The sequence below is a fragment of the Astatotilapia calliptera genome, chromosome 6, assembly GCF_900246225.1.
Source record: "Astatotilapia calliptera chromosome 6, fAstCal1.2, whole genome shotgun sequence".
Lineage (NCBI taxonomy): Eukaryota > Metazoa > Chordata > Actinopteri > Cichliformes > Cichlidae > Astatotilapia > Astatotilapia calliptera.
This window is the reverse complement of record NC_039307.1, coordinates 40614624-40635791: the sequence shown is the minus strand read 5'-3', so window position 1 is coordinate 40635791 and position 21168 is coordinate 40614624. Positions and strand designations below refer to the sequence as shown.

General features: G+C 42.7%; 1 pseudogene; it reads right to left on the bottom strand.

Annotated features, from left to right (window-relative positions):
* Positions 1-7152: 7152 nt before the first annotated feature.
* Positions 7153-11301, bottom strand: LOC113024808 (sterile alpha motif domain-containing protein 3-like; annotated as a pseudogene).
* Between the last annotated feature and the right edge of the window lie 9867 nt (positions 11302-21168).

Below are 21168 nucleotides of genomic sequence, written 5' to 3'. Positions count from 1 at the left end.
GGTCCTAGCACTGAACCCTGTGGAACTCCATAATTAACCTCAGTGTGTGAAGAGGACTCTCCATTTACATGCACAAATTGGAGTCTATTAGATAGATATGATACAAACCACTGCAGCACAGTACCTGTAACACCTACAGCATGTTCTAATCGCTCTAATAGGATATTATGGTCGACAGTATCGAACGCTGCACTGAGGTCTAGCAGGACAAGCACAGAGATGAGTCCACTGTCAGAGGCCATAAGAAGATCATTTGTAACCTTCACTAAAGCTGTTTCTGTGCTGTGATGAGCTCTGAAACCTGACTGAAACTCTTCAAATAAGCCATTCCTCTGCAGATGAACTGTTAGCTGTTTGACAACTACTCTTTCAAGGATGTTTCATATGAAAGGAAGGTTGGAGATTGGCCTATCCGATTATTAAGTGATGACGTGACGAATCCTACTTCCGGGTCTAAAGCAGTCTGCGTTTAATATGGCTTTTGTGTTGTTAACATAATTAATGTTTTGTATTTTCTTCTATTTAATCTCAAAAAGCTCCTAAAAAAAAGTCAGTGATCACTGCTGACCTCCCTCGGCTTTTATTACCGCTAATTATTTATTTAAGCTCAGTTTTTAAAACCTTAGGCTGTAACTACAGCCCAGCCCATGCAGCAGTATATGAATGACTAACCTCGTATTGTGGATGGATTATCTCAGTTGTTCTCCTGGCTGAAGTTTGGTCCTTTTACAGCATCCTACCATGCGATTACATTTGTTCCTGACCACTGAGAACCCTCACGTTAACTTTTATCGAGTGGAAAAAAAGTTAGCTTGTTTATATTATGCTAACATAGCTGTGTCGCTAGCGGTCACGTAGCACATCATTATATACCAGCTAGCCAAACTTCAGTAACCCTACAAACGTCACTGCTGTTTAGTTTTCTGTCTTCATTTATGTTGGAAGTGATAGCAGAGCTGTACGTTTTAATTTGTTTCCAAAACCCCGCAGTCAGGACATGCTATATTGTATTTAGATGGAAGCTAGCGAGCTAACTTCCTGCTAACTTCTAACTCTGTTAAATGTCATAAATTCCGTTTTCATGGATGCCTGGATGTTAAACTCAGTTGTTACACCTGGTAGAGCAGAACGCTGATCATTTTATTAAAGATGAAAGACTTTAGACAGTTTTTCAACTCTCAGAAATGCCACAGTGATCGTTTGATATATGGACCTGCAGCGGAGTTTAGGCCCTGACACGGCTAATGACGTCAGACTGAACGATCGGATAATTAGCTAAGACTGCTGGGTCTAGAGATGCTTTTTGAGTAAAGGTTTAACTACAGCCAGCTTGAAGGCCTGTGGTACATAGCTGATTATTAGAGATAGGTTGATCATATTTAAGATTGAAGCATTAATTAATGGCAGGACTTCTTTGAGCAGTTTTGTAGGAATGGGGTCTACAAGACACGTGAAGTTAACTCAGAAAGATCAATTGGAGAAAAAGAGTCTAAATCAATAGCAATGGTACTGAAAGTAGCTGTAGATAATGTTACGTCTGTGGGATGATTATTGGTCATTTTTTCACTAACGGTTAAAATTGTATTTGTGAAGAAGTTCATGAAGTCATTACTAGTTAGCATTAAAGGGATGGTTGGCTCAACAGAGCTCTGACTGTTTGTCAGCCTGGCTACAGAGCTGAAGAGAAACCTGGGGTTGTTCTTATTTTCTTCAATCAGTGATGAATATTAAGATGTTCTGGCTTTGCGGAGGGCTTTCTTATAAAGCAACAAACTATTTCTCCAGGCTAAATGATGATCTTCTAAATTTGTGACACGCCATTTCCTCTCCAGCTTACGAGTCATCTGCTTTAGGGTACGTGTTTGAGAATTATACCATGGAGTCAGGTACTTCTGATTAGAGACCTTAGTTTTCACAGGAGCTACAGTATCCAGAGTCGTACGTAGTGAGGAGGTAAAATTATTAACAAGATAATCGACCTCTGTTGGGGTAGCGTTCAGGTAGCTGCTCCCCTGTACAGGGCATTGAAGATGATAACAGTGGGTGGATTATATTCTTAAAATTAGTTACAGCAATTTCAGAAAGACATCTACTGTGATAAAGTCTACTCTCCACTGCTGTGCAATCAATTATTGTAAATGTAAATTTTATCAGGAAATGATCAGACAGCAGAGGGTTTTCAGGAAACACTGTTAAAGTTTCACAGCTGGGGTGGATAAGACTAAGCATCAGACTTTCAAATGATCAGAGCTTCCTGAACTGCTGTCCATCTACACCAAGCGGTGCAAGGCCAAAGCCAGGAAGATTATGATGGACCTCTCCCATCCCAACAATGGACTCTTCTCAGTGCCACCAAGAGGACCAGAGCAGACTGCAGTTTTTCCTCTGCGTGGGAAAGGCCAGGCTGGGGCTGTGCAGGGCACACAGGAGGTTATGGTTGCTCCTCAAGTTCAGGCCGACAGGAACCCTTTGGCTCGCTCCCTGATCCAGGCACCGTGGAATCTGCTGGTTGGAGCTCAGACAAAACAAGCATATACACACAGAGGATAACAAAGGAACATGCCACAGATGGGAACACAGCTGACACTAACCTGACTGACGAGACAGGGGAGGCAAAACTAATACACATGAAACAGGAGACTAACACACGGAGACTCAGACGTGACACAGGGGATAAACTGAACAAATAACAAAAGCCAGAAGCTAGAAATCAACTCAGATGCACTACAGAAAGGTAAACTATAAAGAAGTAACACTCAAGCCATCTCCTAAATAAACAGAAAGGAACATGAGTCCACAACTAACTCAGAAAACACTGGGTCAGAGACATGCATCTTGATGCATGCTCAGTCATCCAGGTAATTAAATCCCAAAGGTTAATTCTGTTCATCTGGACGTTTTCAGTGGGAGAAACGTTTTGTTACTCATCCAAGTGACTTCTTTATGATGTAAAATGTAATGCAGACACCAAACATATTTTAAATTAAAATACATTAGCTTTAACGTGCTATTAAAAATGATCTGGAAAGCTTTATTACCAAAGATTCATTATGCAGCAAGTTTTACGTCTGCATCCACTCGCAGTCAGACAGAGTCCTTCTGTTTTCACTGTGTGATTGAATAGGATCAAATTGAGAATTACTTCAGACCTGTTTATGGTAATACAGTGATAACTTGGTGAAATTTGTTTTGTATTGCTGACTGCATACACATTAAATTAACACTACCTTCTTAGATTCACAGTCCAGCCAGAACCTCATAGATCTGCAACACAAGTCCTCCACAAATAGTGACATAGTTGTGATTTACCTTCTAAGTAACACAGCGGCTCAGGAACTTTTCTTTTCTGTTGGAATATAACAACTGTGCATCTGCTTTGAGATTGAAAGTGGTTGGTTGTCAGTGTAATCACTGGAAAACCAATTTTATTTTTCTGGTTACCTAAAGGGTCCCATCCTGTTTTTCCTCTAGTGTGACTGAGCCATTGACTTGCTAGAATATTGTGCTGAGCTGCTCCTACCTGCCGGTGGCGAGATAGCATGCCAACCTGTTGACCTAAAGGCTACAGTAGTTTGCCAGGCTTTGCAAGGAAATGAACCTTCATTCTTCAGTTGACTTCTTTTAGATTCTAGTCAGGGCTGTGTCACGACTACTGTGGATTTTTATCACTAACAAATATAATTTGTATGTGAACAAACAAATTGTACAAACTGCACTGAAACAAAAGCATTTTCTTTCATCCCTCTTTAAATACTCTCTGGGTGTGTTCATTACTACCCATACACATACAGTAGTTTAGATTGCTCATGTAGGCTGTGCAGTAGCCTGCCTGCTCTACCTACACATTTGAAAAGACAATGAAACTTAGTCTGTGTCTGGATATGTTATTACAAACACTTGTCTGTTTCATTTTGGAAAGACAAGCTCGTAAAAAAACAACTATCCTACAGGAAACAGTTTTATGATGTCTAGCACACAAATCCCCAGACCTTCACTTTTTCAGATTTCAGGCTTTTTCCACTCTCACAACCCTCAGCTCTGTTTTTGTCATTTGGTCCACTGCTAAGGAACTGCTGCTTAGTTCCCAAATGTCCTCACGTGGCAGAAACAATACCAGTGCAGTTCAGATGTTTATGTGCTTGAAGTCATTTGTCACACATTTGCGTGTGCACATACAGTTTATCTTGTGAGTCTTAACTATCACTGAAATGCAGGCAGATCCTGCTCATTGAAGTTTTTCACTCATTTCTTCATGTTTCCAACAGGCTTTTGTTCAGATCTGTCTCTCCCATCTCTCTGTGTAGCTCACCTGTACCACTACACTTGTGTCTTTTCCACGTCTGCCCCCCTTTCTTTCTGTCACATAATGGTACAGTCCTAGTCTGTCTCTGTATGTGTTTGGCCCTGCCTGCATTTTCATCAAGGCTGGAGATTTGGCTTCCACATAGCCGCAGGCCATTGACAGTTATGTAACAATATAATTGTTATGTCTGATATCATTGGGCCATAAGTTTGACACCCCTGGTCTAGTTGATTTGTATCATCTTGTAGGGTGGATAACTAAAGGTGGGTAGTAATGAAATGTATGCAATAATACTGCCCGAGGGAAGCATGTATAAAGTAAAAGTATGGTCCCAGTGTGAAGAAAACTCTGTTAGACAGATATGATTCAGACCATTGCAGTGAAGTTCCATCCATCCACCTTCTTCCACTTATCTGGAGCCGGGTTGTGGGGTCAGCAGCCCAAACAGAGAAGCCCGAACCTCCCTCTCCCCAGCCACCTCCTCCTCCTGCATTCCCAGGCCAGCCGAGAGATATAATCTCTCAAGCAAGATTCAAGATTCAAGATCTTTTGTTTGTCACGTGCATAGTTATACAATTAAAACACACACTGAAAGGTGACCTGATATACCCCTCGAGGTTGCAAAAGAGAGAAAACATTTTACACGGTAAGTAAGTAAATATATACAAAGACGACATTATGTGCAGCAAGTGAGTGAATTATATACATTAAGAAAAATATATAAAATCAAATAAAGCAATCTGGAAATTTGCAGTTTGAAATCTGAGAATGCACATTGTGTGAGTGGGGTCTTGGGCCGCAGTGAAGCCAGAGGATCAGGCATGATATGAGAATGTGATAACAATGAGTCCTGTCTCAGTCAGTTATGGTTGATTGGCAGGACGGGGGACCTTCTGCCTGATTGCAGAAGTTGGAACAGTTTATTGCTGGGATGGGACGAGTCTTTCAATATCTAAGCTGCTCTAGTCCAGCATCTCCTGGTGTAAATGTCCTGAAGGGAGTGGAGAGCAGCCTGTAGCTGTGTTCTGCTGTACAGATCACTCTCTGAAGAGCTTTTTTGTCCTTGACACAGCTGTTTCCATACCAGGATGTGATGTTCAGTGCGAGGATGCTCTCCACAGCTCCTGTATAGCAAGTCCTAAGGAACACTGGAGAGACCCTGAACTTCCTCAGTTGTCGGAGGTGGTACAGGCGCTGCCTAGCCTTTTTGGACTGGACCAGCTCGGGTGCCTCCTCCAGGTGGGACATGCCCGGAACACCTCACCCAGGAGGCGCCCAGGAGGCATCCTTGTCAGATGCCTGAACCACCTCAGCTGGCTCCTTTTGATGTGGAGGAGCAGCGGCTGTATGCTGAGCCCCTCCCAAATGGCTGAACTTCCCACCCAATCTCTAAGGGAGAGGCCAGCCACCCTTCAGAGGAAGCCCATTTCTGCTGCTTGTATTCGCGATCTCGTTCTTTCAGTCACTACCCACAGCTCGTGGCCATAGGTGAGGGTAGGGACGTAGATCGACCGGTAAATTGAGAACTTTGCTTTTACACTCAGCTCTCTCTTCACCACGATGGCGTCCACATCACTGCAATCAGTCTGTCGATCTCCCGTCACTCAGGATATTTATACTCCTCCACCTGGGGCAGGAACGAGTTCACACTGCTTCACACTCGGCTGCGAACCATTCCAGTGCCAGCTGGAGGCCATCAGCTGATTAAGCACAGAACCACATCATTCAAGGATTCAAGATTCAAGGAGCTTTATTTGTCATTCGTATCACATGTTAACATGAGGTGGAACAAAATTATGTACACACGGTCCGGAGTGAAAAGAAACAAAAATGATGAAGAAACAGAATTTTTTTTTAAGTAATAAATAAATGATTGGGTTTCTTGTTGTTGTTGTGTTGGGTTTTTTTTAACAAACAGAAATGACAAGTAATAAGACAATACAATAAATAATACTATAACTAGAGTGCAACAACCTGAGTACCAGTATAGAGTGTGGGTATAAATGTAGGTGTAAATAAATACTTTAGCAGCAAAGGGCATGATGACCAGCATTGATAAAGTGATGGTGTCAGTAAGTGTCAGTAGTGATTAAGGTGCTACAATAAGAGTTCTTGTACATTATGCACTAAGAAGTCTAACAGCTTCTGGAGTGAAGCTGTTTCTCAGTCTGGTGGTTTTGCATTTAATGCTCCTCAGCCTCCTGCCTGCACACTCAGAAATTAAAGTACAGAAATGTACCTATAGGGGTACAATGGCTTGTCACTGGGGTGGTACCCTCTAAGGTACCGTTCTGTACCCTAAACTGTGGGTACTGATTTGTACCCTTGTAATTTGTACCTTTTACACGTCAAACCTGTACTTTAAAGGGCAAAATTGTACCCTTAGTATAAAGTACAAAAAAGAACCCTTAAAAGGAGTACAAAAATGTCTTTCTAAAGGTTCAGTATCTACACACAGATTTCCTATATTTTTCCTCTCAAGATTTGAAAAATTGAAGATACAAAGTCAAAAATACTTGTCACATTTATTACCTTCTTAAATACATTGCTTAACTGTTACATACAAACTGTTATCAACAGAGTATGTGTCATAAGCTGCAACATCAATTTCCTGTCCAGGTTTTAGCAACGTCCATTCACTATCAACTCTAACACTGTATGAATGAAAATGGTTGTCATATAACAGAGGAATGAGAATTTTTCCACAAAAGACCCACATTGTGTCAATATTAACACAACACCTGTTCTCTGTGTTTCCTATACACATGTCGTCTGAAAGATTCATATTTTTTGAAGGAAGAACAGCAGTCACTGAGTCCACAGGTTATATCAAAACTGGCATCATGGGAATGAATAAGTCCTATGTGCTGCATAAGCTTTGTCAAACTAAAGGTTCTTCTGCCACATTTGGAGCACTGATATGGCTGAGGCATGGTGGTCAATACAGAAGATTTATTTGTCTGGTGACTGTGATTGGCAGAGGCCGGTCCTCACCCTCATCTATTTTCACAATGTACTTTTGGAGAAAAATCAGGGTGTTCTTCAGATGTTTTGGATAAGCAAGGTTGAAGACAAAATACAAGCAGAAAGAAGAGATGATTCCTTCAAAAATACACGAGCTTCTGCACACTTCACTGCCATGCAACTTCACAATGTTTGGAGCGCTTCTGGAGAACACTGGTTTCCAGTCTTCATGAAGTAGCTGAACAGTTGGATAGGGGGTTTTAGGATGAACCTTTGAAGTCAAAAGAGAAGGTAGAGGAAAGCAATATATTAGTCTCTTAACAAAAGATACATTTGTTTTCCTTTTATATAGACTAAATATTTTAATACACACACCTCTCCAAGTATGACAAAGAGATCCAGTTTCTCCTTGAAGACGTATGGCAGGAATAAAAGTGCAGCCCTTGTGTCAAGATCTGCCAAAAAAACAACAAAACACAAGATCACCCATGCATTTTATCTGGCATTTCCAGTTACCTATAAAAATTATATAAAATGGAAGCCTTGAAGTTAAAAAAAAAAAAAAAAAAAGCAAATACCCGGTAGGTCATCAGTGAGAGCCTCCTCTCTTGCATCAAGGTAGAGCTGGTAGAGTGGGGTTTTCCCTTGTGTAAGGTCAATCACCTTTGCTGCAACACATGAGAGCCCTTCACGAAATCGCTGGCTTACATTACCCGTTGTTGGTTGGATCCACCCGAGTTCGTTGCACAGCTACAAGTAAAAAATTAATTTTCAGTACAAAATAACAGTGTATGAAAATGAAATAATCTAAAGTTGATATTAATTATGTATGGTGCTGCATAATTATTTTTTTTTATAGAATTTAACAACAATACTGTAAGAAGTTACATGAACATACAAAAAAAGGAAAGAGGGACAGATGAAGAAAACAAGGTCAAGGGCAAATAAAATTTACTACTATAAACATGTTAAATGTGACAGCTATTTCCAAGTTCAATTCAGCTTTCTGACTTACACCAGTAGGCATCCCTAAGAAGGGGTACTTCTTCAACACATCCTCCACAGGCATACCATTTGCAATTTCTTTCTGCCGCCAAGCAAACGTTTACTGCACACGGTTATGAACCACCATGGTATCTGGTTGCATCTTCTGATATTGGCACTGTAAGACCTTTAAGTGGGCGTCTATGGATAATAAATCCTCTCCTTGGACGCATGGTCCCTTGAAAGAAAGCAAGAGTGAGAAGAGAAAGTCAAAACAGATTAGAAACCCAACATAAAGACTAAATATACAATTAGAGCTGACACGATCTGTGCATCACAAAGAACTCGTATCGGTTAAAGTTAACCGATACCATGAACCAATATTTAAAATATGGAAACTCTGAAATAATTTCACATAAAATCTTAATTGTTAACTTGAAATTTTAGTTTTGGAGTCATATTTAAAATGTTTTTTTAAAAAAAATCTAGTTCACCCTCTTTTAGCGCCTTCTAATTAATAATATTTTGTGAGGTAGAAGTATTAGCACTGGTACTTTGTATTAGCAAGTGCTCTAATCCAAGTATTGGTATTGTTTCGGTTTGAAAAAAAAGGGGTACAGTTGCATCCCTAATCCTTAGTTTTAGATGTAATAACAGAGGCAAGAACATTTTATAGCTCAAGATGTCCCTCACACCAACCTGACAAACATTTCTCTGACTTGTTCATTGACATTTATTAGGCTGCCCTCTCCTCGTAGAACCAAACTTCTCCTTACAACGCCTCACTGCCTCACTGTCGACTAGTGGTGCCCGCTCTGATTTGAATTTACGTCTCAAAGACATATGCCATGTGTGCTTGTTGAACAGAAACATAAGTTACTGTAAAAACAATCTACACAAAATACACCCAACAAAGAATCAGTAAACATACTTCATACAAACCTACTGAGAGGCTACAGATTGTCTTACTAACAAAACAAGATTGAAAAAAGCTTCACTTTTACTTTGTAATCTTGAAGGAACCTTATGCAAATTTTAAATTTAACTTACATAACCATTTCCCTCACGATCCTTGAGGAAAGGATACTTCATTACCAGCGTCTTCACAGCTTGCACATATTCAGAATTTGTGGGATACCTGTAATATCAGAAGAAACATAAGTGTTAGAGCAACTGCTGACAAACAAACTTTATCAAGTGTCAGTTATTGTTTCTTAGTAATGTAGCGTTTATTTTCAATATGACAGATTCAGCTTTTTCTAAAGCAACAAGCTAACATTACCCTGATTAACTTACATAGTATACTGTGCCACAGCTTCATATAGAACTCTGATTATTGTGTGTCTGTCCCTTGGATTTTTATGACACGGTTCTTTGTTGTCCAGTTTTAGTTGGAGATTTTTGGGAAATCTTGGAATTTCAAAAGAGGCAGGTAGTCTCAAAGTATTTTCATTGCTGTGAAAACAGTTAAGCGTTTGTTTTTATTGCATGAATTGAAGTATTAAAACACTACAGTAACAATACATATTGTAGAAACAATGATCATATTAACTAAATCCTAAAAGTGCATAACGGCCAACATGTATGTTTCAGACATACTAACTTCATTATAAATAAGAAAATACCTTATTGAAGTTGACGAAGTAGATGGTTGCCAGTCTTCTGGAGAGACAGTCTGTAGAGTCAGCGTCACTGAAGATTCCTTCATCCTTGACACAAATTGGTTGAATTTAACCTGCATTTTGAAGGATCCTTGGAAAAGGTATGCAACCATAGTCTCAGTAAGACCGCAGTCAACTGTGTCACCATCAACCTCATTGTCTGCAAGATAAATGGTAGTACAAACTTTAAATTCAATGTAAGGATATTTATCACCACATTTTTACATGGGTAAAAACCATATATCACACACATTAAAACCTTTTGTACAACTTCTTTCAGTTCAAAGAAATATTCATTTAAAAAAATCAGTAAATTAAATAAAATAAAGCAAATCTTTAGAGTGAATCCTCTTGATATGCAAAGTTTTCATTTTTAAATTTAGATGTTTGTTTGGGACTACTGGACACAGGAGAGCAGAGTCTGAGCATGCTTTTGTGCCCTTTCAAGTTTGGAAGAAAAAAAAAGACTAGAATGCTGTAATTTGTTAATATTCACTACTAAGGTGACTCCTTTCTCCAGATTTCCGACAGTTTCTGCCGTCTGTTCTTTCAGACCGATTACTTATAGCGATAACACCCGCAGGACCGTATTACAAGCTCAGATTACATGCTGAAAAAGTTCCCACATTGCTTAAAACGCGACTATCAAACCCCAGCTGCGACACCCTTGTTATATTTTAAACAAGTGCAGCGTCAAGATATTTCCTTTAAACGTTATATTCAGCCGCCCATGTGTGTTGATGGCCTTGGAATGGATGTAAAAACGTGATTTTATTAAACCATTAATACACTAACCGTAAACTGCATTCAGCTACCAGGGAATCAAATTTCACGCCGTTCCGCTGCGCAGGGGTTACCGAACCCATAGACTGTGGCCGAACCACATATATAAGTTCAAACTTATACAAATACTATGTGTACACATTTTTCATTTTTCAGAACTGTGACCTCAACTTTACACATGAAACGTTTATAAAAACGTTTGTAAAGAGACATAATTTGAGCTAAGAGAGTGCCGAAATTAGCTAAATTGCTAATATACGTTAAGCTAGGCTAAACCAATAATTAGTAATTACGCTACATTTTTCTTTAAATAAAACTTACCTCTGAAATGCTGAGCTTCAGCTTCGGTGACATCTAAGCCCCACTCTTGTATTTTTGTTAAGAGTTCCTCGGTTGAAAGTGAACAGAGCACACCAGGACTTGCAAGTTCGTAATCCATCTCCCTCCGTTGATAAAACAAAATGGCACCTGCTGCATTTACAGAAAATTCTAGAATCCACCAGCTATTCGTTGAGTTTCTTCTTCTACTTTTTGTTTGATGTTGTGAGGATGGGCTCAACTCGCACTCCGAGTTCAGTAAGGGTGCTTTTTTGCAATTCATCCAAATAGTTATACTTTAAAAAAAAACAGTCTCTTAAAAAATTTTTTAAATGCATTTTTACTTTTTTTTCTTTCAAATAAATTCATTGTTCTTAAAGCAGCTTAAAAATAAGGGGGGGGGGGGGGTTCAGGGAATACAAAAACAACAACAGCAATGAAAATAATAAAAAATAAAAACACTAAAATATATGCTTATATCAATACAGTTGCAAATAAATTACTGTCAAAAAGAATAAAAAACAAAAAACCTCTAATCAAAAAGAGCTTAATCAACCTGTACTTTATCTTTTGAAAGAATGGGTACAAATAAGTACTTTTCACAATTAAGGAACATGTATGTACCTTTCAGACGCTAAAAAAGGTACAGATAGTTACCCCGAGGTCCAATATTTGTCCTTAGACTGTATTAATGTCATTTTTGTACCTTGGGGCACAGTAATGTACCCCTTCCGTACCCCTATTTCTGACTGTGTGAGGGGAGTGGGACAAAGAGTGAGTGTGCTGGGTGAGTGGGGTCCTTCATGATACAGGTGGCACTCTTCCTGCATCTGGACGTGTATATGTCTGTGACGGTTGAGAGGCTGCCTCCGACCACTCTCTGTGGAGCTTTCCTCTCTGCCACAGTGCAGTTTCCGTGCCACACATTGATGCCAGAGCACAGAACCTTCTCCACCGCACATCTGTAGAAGGAGATGAGGACTGAGCTCCGCATGCTTCAACCTCCTCAGGAAGTAGAGGCTCTGGTGAGGCTTCCTGATCAGGCTGGAAGTGTTGTTTTTCCAGGTGAGGTTGCTATACAGGTACGTACCCAGGTACTTGTAGCTGGGTACTACTTCGACTGCAGATCCTCCGACATGCAGGGGTGTGTGTCTTCCCCTCCTGAAGTCCACAATCATCTCCTTCGTCTTCTTCTCATTTAAGCAGAGATTGTTTTGCTTGCACCAGTCCTCCAAGAGTTCCACCTCCTTCCTGTAGCCGGTCTCATCATTGTTTGTGATCCAATCAACCACAGCATTATCCGCGAAAAGCAGAGATTAGATCCTGAGACCACCCAAGTGAAAGCCTTCCGCCACTTGGCTACGCCTAGAAGGTCTGTCCATAAAAATTATGAACAGAATTGGTGACAAAGGGCAGTCCTGGCGGAGCCCATCACCCACCAGGAACGAGTCCGACTTATTGTCGGCTAAGCGGACCAAGCTGTTGCAACGGTTGTATAAGGATTGAATGGCCTGTAGCAATGGGCCAGACACCCCATACTCCCGGAGCACAGGACACAGGACACGGTCGAATGCCTTCTCCAAGTCTACAAAACACATGTACACTGGTTGGGCAAACTCCCATGCACCCTCAAGGATCCTTGAGATGATGAAGAGCTGGTCCAGTGTTCAACAACCAGGATGAAAACCGCATTGTCAAATTGTAAATGAAATTTAAAATTCTTGTCCTCACATACAAGGTCTTAAATAATCAGGCCCCATCTTAACTTAATGACCTTGTAGTACCATATCACCCTATTAGAGCACTTCGCTCTCACACTGCAGGCCTACTTGTTGTTCCTAGAGTATTTAAAAGTAGACTGGGGGTCACTGGTTTAGCTCAGCATGTTGAGCAGGTGCCCACATGCCATATGGCTGAGAGCAGCCGGCCTGGGTTTGAGTCTGACCCGTGGCCCTTTGCAGCATGTCTTCCCCCTTCTCCCGCTTTGTTCACTGAGCTATCTAACAAAAAAGGCCAAAAAGAAGTCAATTCTTCCTCAAATTTCTAGATGCCTCATTTGCCTTAAGCATGCCAGTTGCCTTTTGTGTGTCTTCTATAGTTATTTTTTCATGTAAACTTTGTTCTGTTTTTGTCCAATTGATGGTGAATCTAGTTTCTCCAAAAATGCTTTGATCTGATCTGTTAATGTGTGTCTCAGTCCTAAATGTCCCAAAGTGAAGAGTTGTGAGATCAGCCTCTTCACACACTGCAGCAGAGTGAGTGAAGCAGCAGTGAGCTCAGGCTGTAAATGCTGAGCATGCTTTGTGGAAAATTTTTTGTCAATTAGAGTTGTGGAAAATTAGTTGGTTGTGTAGATGTGTGTAGATGTGAACTGATTGGTCACCTGCTCTGCTGCTCCCCTACAACCCGGTTTTCATTCCATTCCACTATCTGCTAATGGATCTGTAGTCAGACCCCTTATCTCTGGATCCACACACACACACACACACACACACACACACACACACACACACACACACACACACACACACTGGGTCAGAGTACACTGGGTGCCCTTGGCAGGACTGATAAGCTGGTGTTATGTGATTATGCGTCTTGGTTATTGTGCAAGCCCATGACTCAGTGTTCTAATTGCAGAAGGCTGAAATGAGAGTGAGACAGACAGATGCAAAGTTTTGAGATCTTGAAATGTATTTAGTCCTCATGTTTCATGGCTATCACCATGCAGTCATGCAGCTATATAGCAGGAGTCCATTGCCATAACAGCCCTGATCTTGTGGCAGGAATGCATGACGTGGGATGTCCCATTATGTCGGAACCATGGCATTGGCGTCAGATTTTCTGTGGGTTATGAAGTGAGGCTACTGGACACCAGGCTGGTTCCAGTGCATGCTGCAGATGCTGGAGCTTGCCGGGATCCTGGAAGCTTGGAAGTCACCTTGAAAGTTTTCATATTTCTCATGGTGTTACTGTTCAGTTCCCGAGTTCACAGATACAGGGAAAAGCCATCGCCTCCCTAACGAGTGTGCTTGGTCTGCATAGATATGTGGTTGACTGGTGTATGTGAAAATGATGTCTAAATAAATGCTGAAACCCTTCTAACAAGAAGATCAGTGTTTTTCATTTCACATTTCACTGGTTTCTTCTTCCAAAACAATAACGCAATTGATCTCTCAACAGGTTCAATAATGTCACCTGCACTTGTCAAAAACATTGCCTTGTTACTTAAGCTAAAAAAAATTAAAGTGTGTGCTGGGCAGAGATGGAAAAGTACAGGTATTGTAACAGTCTTTTGCATTTGATGTTTGTTAAGCTGTATGTCTGGATTTTGTCTGGATTTTGTTCTTTTGCGCCCTCTGGTGGTGAATTGTGTAGGGTACAGTTTTGCTGTTTGGGTCTCCACCCAGACACTTTTTCTTTTGCTAGCGCACATGGTGTCTGCATGCTGCAGTTCACAGTTAGCTCCACACATGGAGAAAATATCATTCAAAGAGTGGAAATAATTGAGAAAGAAGATAGAGGATAAGGCAATAAGGCCATAAAGGACTATTTAGCACCTCCTGGATGACAGCTCACGAGGTTTGTGTGTTTTAAATGTTTTATTTTCTGTAATTAAGGACTTTTGATTGATTGGCATTAAGTACAAGAGCACATTTTAATGTGATGTTTTGTTTCTTGTTTGTCTGTGAGCAGTTCTCATGGGTTGCCAAGACCAGAATAAACCCTGTTCTATAACATCTTGCGTATGTCAATCCTTGAGGGTGCTACAGACATCCTGTACTGAAGTGCAGATACTGGTGTTAGCGCCTCGGGGCAACGCTTGTTGTCATTTGGTGCTATATAAATAAAAATGAATTAAATTGTTGAAAAAATATTCCAGTAAAAGTTGAAGTATAGATTAATTACTCAGGGGTATCACCTGAAAAGCTGCCTGATAAATAAAAAGCTTTTCTTTCTCATCCACGAGGAGACTTTCTGAAAAGCTTAATCATCAGGATGTAAGTTCTACAATTTTTATTCGTTTTTATTTCCAGTTTAAATGTCATTATTAACAAGAGCTATATTGTATGTTCATAGATTTTAGAATAAGGTAAAAGATAGGTATGCTAGCTGCAGCCAAACATCTAACATACTTTAGCTTTTTCGTCAGCCTTGAGTCGCTATAGTCTAATTCTTCTGAAGATTTTTCACTGTCAGCATTAGTTTTGGAGACTAACTCTTTATGTCTTTGTGACACTTGCTGGCCGGGTCAGCAATGAGGTGGCTGATTGTGATTCATCCTCACTGTGGCACATAGTGTAGTGAAGAGAGGTTACATAATGGAAGCATCACTTGATCTCCTTTATGAAGAGAGATGGCACAGAGGCTCTCTGAACAGAGTTCTGTGGTCGTCCACTCAGTGCTACCTATCTTCTGTTTCTGTAAGCACAATTCTGTGCACATATTTATCCGTGGCATACACAATCCAGATGAACCTGGTGTTTTTTTCTTTCATCTTTAAGAATTTGTTCTCATTGACCATTCGCTGTGACATACTTGGTGTCTCAAAAAACTGTAAAGTTTTGGTTGAGTAAAACTCAGCTCTTAAAAAACTTGTCATGGTTTGGGTGAGTGCCAGTGTTTTTCCTCCGAGCCGGCAGTTCCACCTCTGGGAGGAGCCACTGTGTTCCTGCTCATTGCTCACACCTGTGGGTAATTAAGCCATGGACTTATAAGGCCAGCGCGCGCAACCTCTCTTTGTGAGATTCTCAGGTAACCACAGTTAGTGCAGGCCACTGCGTTGGTTTGCACATGTCTTAGCAAACTACCTGGTCTCATCTTGTATCTGTCTTTCATAGCTAAACACCAGATTACCAGTTGCAACTTTCCCGCCATAGAACCCCCAGACAGTCTCACGGTTTTGCTCACTCCACACACCTGCCTGCCTCCCTGCCTCAACGTCAGGAATTTCGGCTCACGTACCACTCACCCGGACCACTCTCCCCTCTATGCTACCGATCCACCCACGACAAGTGAGTGCAAAGGAATATTCAGAACAAACAGCTTGCCAGTATTCCTGACACATGTCCTCTTGTTTCAGTGACTCTGACCCCTTTCCCAGGACCCAGCCATCCAGTTTGACCCTCCCTTTGGCCCAAACCACAGAACTGCAGTTTCCACCATTGAGAAATCACTGATTGTTTACATAGCTCAGGTCGCATAAGTGCCCCTTAGTTTTGGTGTTTGTTCCTAGCACTAGTTAAACACACGACTCAGTTTTCTGGTTTTGTTCATTTACACTTGTTGTGAAAGAATAAACGTTGTCACTAAAACATTCTCTGTGCTGCTCTGCATCCTGCATTTGAGTCCTTTTTCTTTCGAGTCAGCTTCAGCCCTTAAAAAACTGTTCTGAGTATGTGTTAGTACAATGCCATGTTTATTCAGGATCTGTGTGACTGATTCTTTATATTTTTAACCAACTGCAGAGAATTCCAGAAAAGCTAAAACTGTTGAAGGAGTGCACCTGTCCATAAATTGTGGTTGTGGTACTTCAGCATCTAGCTATTGCTACAGAAAGGGATCGAGCATAAAGGTAGTAATGGTTTTTACTTGCAGTGGTTTTTAAGTAGCACATAATTTCATATGCAATCAGCTCAACAAACATCAGCAAACACACAATAACACAACAAAACAAAGTGTGTTGCTAGCTAAGGGTACAGATGCTGAGAGAGAGAAAAGAATGAGCTAGATTCACTCTGAGATGGAGAAAGATAAGAAAGACAGGACAGGAGAGGAAGGACAGAGGAAATATTTAACTGCTCAGTGACAGCTGATAGATTTAAAGCTTACATTTAATGTCATCATTTTCAGTCACATATTAGATCTGTATGTGATCTGTTTAGATAATTTAGTGATTTTTTATATTGCAAAACATCCTACAGAACAAGCTAAGTATGCTAAGTTTGTGTTATTCAAATGTTGCATAATAGTACTCTGTGGTATAGTGCAGGATAAACAGGTTAGCTTGCAGTACTGTGATGGATTCACAGTAAAGTACTGTGTTGGACAGTGGCTGTGGTCTTCATGGTCAGACTGGTTACATAAAGATCGATTCACTGAATTCCACCTTTATACCAACTGTATTATATCAACTGTATGCCTTCCAGTATAAAGACAGTATAAACAGTATACCATCGGTGTAGGGGACGTACATCAGCCAAGATAGCTCATGAAACATCTGCTTACATCTGTAAATCTATCAATCAGAGAAGTGATCCTCAGAGCAGCAGCTGTACAGGTCAGCTGATCAAAACCTGCACACAAAGAAACAAATAACCGGAGCTCACAACAGAAACGATTATCTGTGATTCTCGTCCCCATGTTGAGCCACGATGACAGATCGTAGGGTTCTCCCACCTGCTGATTCCTCCTTTAAGCCCTGACTGTTTAGGTGTAGAGCCAAAGACACCCTCCACAATAACAGGATAGTTAGTCTTAAAAATTCCTTTTCAGTGCTTTTGTCCTAATAACAGATTTAATCTGATTACATGTATTCTAATTTTGAATGAGATTGGAATAACATTTGCGTTCTCATGTACATTATGTTATTATGTTAACATACCACAGGGTTCAGTTTGCATAAAACGTCCTGCGAAGAGAGATTTTTTACCTTCTTAATTGGAGTAAATTTCAGAGCCTGTACTTTTTCACTTTTACTTGAATAAATAAGTTTAGTCGTCCTTTGTGTCTTCCCTGGTGAAAAAAAATGAAAAACAAAACCCCCATCAAGTTCACCAGGGAAGACACAAAGGACGACTGTTTGCCTTTCCTGGACTGCGCTGTGCACATTGAAGAGAACAGCAAACTCAACATCGAAGTTTACCGGAAGCCCACACACACGGACCAGTACCTCCTTTTTGACTCCCATCACCCTCTGGAGCACAAACTTGGAGTAATCAGGACCCTACACCACCGGGCAGAACATGTTCCCTCTAAGCCTAAAGGGAAAAAGAAGGAACATACACATGTAAAGGAAGCACTCAAAACGTGCGGCTATCCTAAATGGGCATTCTTAAAGTCAGCAAAGAGGCACAGAAAAGAAGACCAGACACCAGCGAGGGAGGATAAGAAGGACAGACGCAACAACATTGTCATCCCCTATGTAGCCGGTGTATCAGAGAAACTCAGGAGGGTTTTCTCCAAGCATGACATCCCGGTGCATTTCAGACCCAGCAACACGCTCAGACAGAAACTGGTTCACCCGAAAGACAAAACGCCAAAACACAAACTTAACAATGTGGTGTATGCTGTACAGTGCAGCGAGGAATGCCCAGACCTCTACATCGGAGAGACCAAACAGCCACTTCACAAGCGCATGGCACAACACAGAAGAGCCACCTCCACAGGACAAGACTCAGCAGTCCATCTGCATCTAAAGGTCAAAGGTCACTCTTTCGAGGATGCCAATGTTCACATTTTGGACAGAGAGGACAGATGGTTTGAAAGAGGAGTGAAAGAAGCATCTATGTCCACTGTGAGCGACCATCTTTGAACAGAGGCAGGGCTTACGACACCAACTCTCTGCCATCTATAATCCAGTTTTGAGATCCCTTCCCAGACGCCTTAACGCCCACTCACATCCTGGGCCATCTGACCTCAGGAATTCGCATGATAAGGTGGGGCCAGGTTTCACAATGAACACACTTTTTTTTGCCTGTCCCGTTTGGCTCTTTTGCCATCAGAATTGTTGTCTAAAGGCAAAGAAAGATGCCCAACGGATTTACTTTACCAAATTGACCATCCCAGCCTTGCCATAATGGTCCATTTGATTCACCTTTTATTGTTTATTTTATTTTCACTTACTGAATATGGGACAGACTTGACTGGGGGAAAGAAGGGGAGAAAGAAAGAGGGAAAGAGAAACAGCTGAGAAGAGGGACGGGGGAGAAGGGCAAAAACCAAAAACCAACAGAATGAGCAGAAAAAGAAAAAAAAGAAGAAAAAAGAAAAAAAATGCATATATCAATCACCTGGGTCACCTGCTGAGAAAGAAAAAAGAAAACAAGCAGAAGAGAACAAGAGTGATAGAATAAACAACATCACAATGATATATGGGAATATGACAGTAAATACTAAATATTAAACATTATTGTGCAGCACATAAGATCAACAGAACACAGTGTGCTTTGAGGTAGGAGCCAAAAAGGGTGTACTTTGTGGGTGTGATCACCCGTGTGTACACCTGTGAGCATGGACGCGTTTGTTTTTTGTTTTTTTAAAAGGTTCCTTCATGTAATGATCTGCTAGAGGGTGTGAGGGGGCCACAGCCCCGTCCTCCAGGGCATGAAGCAGGTATGGAGGAGATCAAAACTCCAGACATCCAGAGGCCCCCAGAACACAAGAGACCAAGGAAGACCAACAGAGGGGCAGCCGCGCCACTGTCCCAGAAAGAGCTGAGGAGAGTCCCAGATGAGGGCTCACTCAGCAGCCGCGGAGCAGAAACCAGGGGGAGTTGCAGTGACGCACCCGTGAGCTCCGCCGGCAGCCAGCCCTGCCTGAGTGACCGAGCCCCAGGCCGAGAGGCCGGGGGCACCCCACCTCCGAAGTGGCCCGAGCAAGCCCCAGGCTCCAGGCCCCGATAAGCGGCCGCCAAGGAGTGAGCCGGTGTGTACCTGGACGCCCACCCCCGGACACAAAGAACCACCAACGCACCGATGTCTGAGGGAGTCCGCCACTGGCAGGGGAAGTGGTGGTAGGGGGAGATAGGCCTCCATACCTTGGAGGGCCTAAGATGTCCCCAGAGAGGTGGCGCCTGACACCCAACCTGACATATAGACACAGACATACAGGCACACACATATACAAACATCCATTCCCACCCTCATGCTCTCATATACACTTACTCCACACTCAACCAACGTGGAGACAGACATAAAGAGACGCTGTACACACGATCACACTCCCCAAGCGTACTCTAAGCCCCGGGTCTAGGTACCCTTGCCCCTGGAGGGGGGGAACTGCCCCCAGACCCAGGTGGTGTTACCCTTTTCCCTGCGGTGGGGGGAGGCAGACCGCCCCGACTCCACAGCAGCAGGGAGGCCCCACACTCCAGACCGCAGTCGGACGGCCAACTCCTCCTCCTAGCCCCCCCGCTCCAGCAGGTCGCAGAAAATGGGGGTGAGAGAAGACTCCAAACCTCCCTCCACCCGCTCATTGTAGTGTTGATGCATGTGTGTTCTAAGGTGCATTTAAAACCCAGGAGGGCATGGAGCTACCTGCCAGAGAGCAGCAGGTAAGCGCATGGTCCCTCCTGCTGGCCCTCAATGTCTACGTGTATTTAACATTGAGAGGTGGGCAACGACGCCAGGGGTGGGGTGTACACCCTGATGGTACTTTGGATTCCGTGTATCGTGCCCACCCCCAAGATCCTATATGTATGTGTAATGAGAGTGTGAGTAATGTGAATGTCTAAGTTGTGGGATAAAATTGAGGCAGAGGCAGCCAGAAGGGGACAGAGGGGGGGTAGCCTCCTCTGCACCCTGGTGACATACCCCTACTCCAAGGTCCTGCATGTGTGGGTGGTTGTGGTGGAGCGGGAAGAGGGAGGCAGCTGGAGATGGGGAGGGAAGGAAGGGAGGGGCAGGTGACCCCTCCCTGGGGCCAGCTCCCCCGCTGACCCCAGTACCCCGCGACCCACCAGGGAAAGGGGGCCCAGGCCCATCCAGACCGGGGCCCAGCGCAGCAGCGCCTCCCGGCCCCACAGAGCCCAGGACAGTCTACCCAACCCCACCACAGAGAAAACTGCACCCACCCCACCATCCACTCTTCTTCCAGACTACATAAGACAATAAACACCCAGGCTGAGATCTTCCTCCACCTCTCCTGTATCTCCCCCTCCTGTAGAGAGAGCCCCTGAGGAGAGGAAAGCTCCTGCAAGATGTGACAATCTTCCCCACCAGTTGAAGAGCCCCCCAGGTGGCTCGATGCACCGGCGGCACCCTGCTCCAGGGCTGGGCCCCCATGCACCCACCCGCCCACAACCCCGGCAACACACCAACCAGGACCCAAGCCCCCGAGGCCCGGCCCGGGCCCCAGCCCAGAGACGGAGCGCCCCCAGAACCTCACGCCCATCCCGGACCCACCCAGGGGCAGCCAGGCTACCAGGTCAGTAACCCA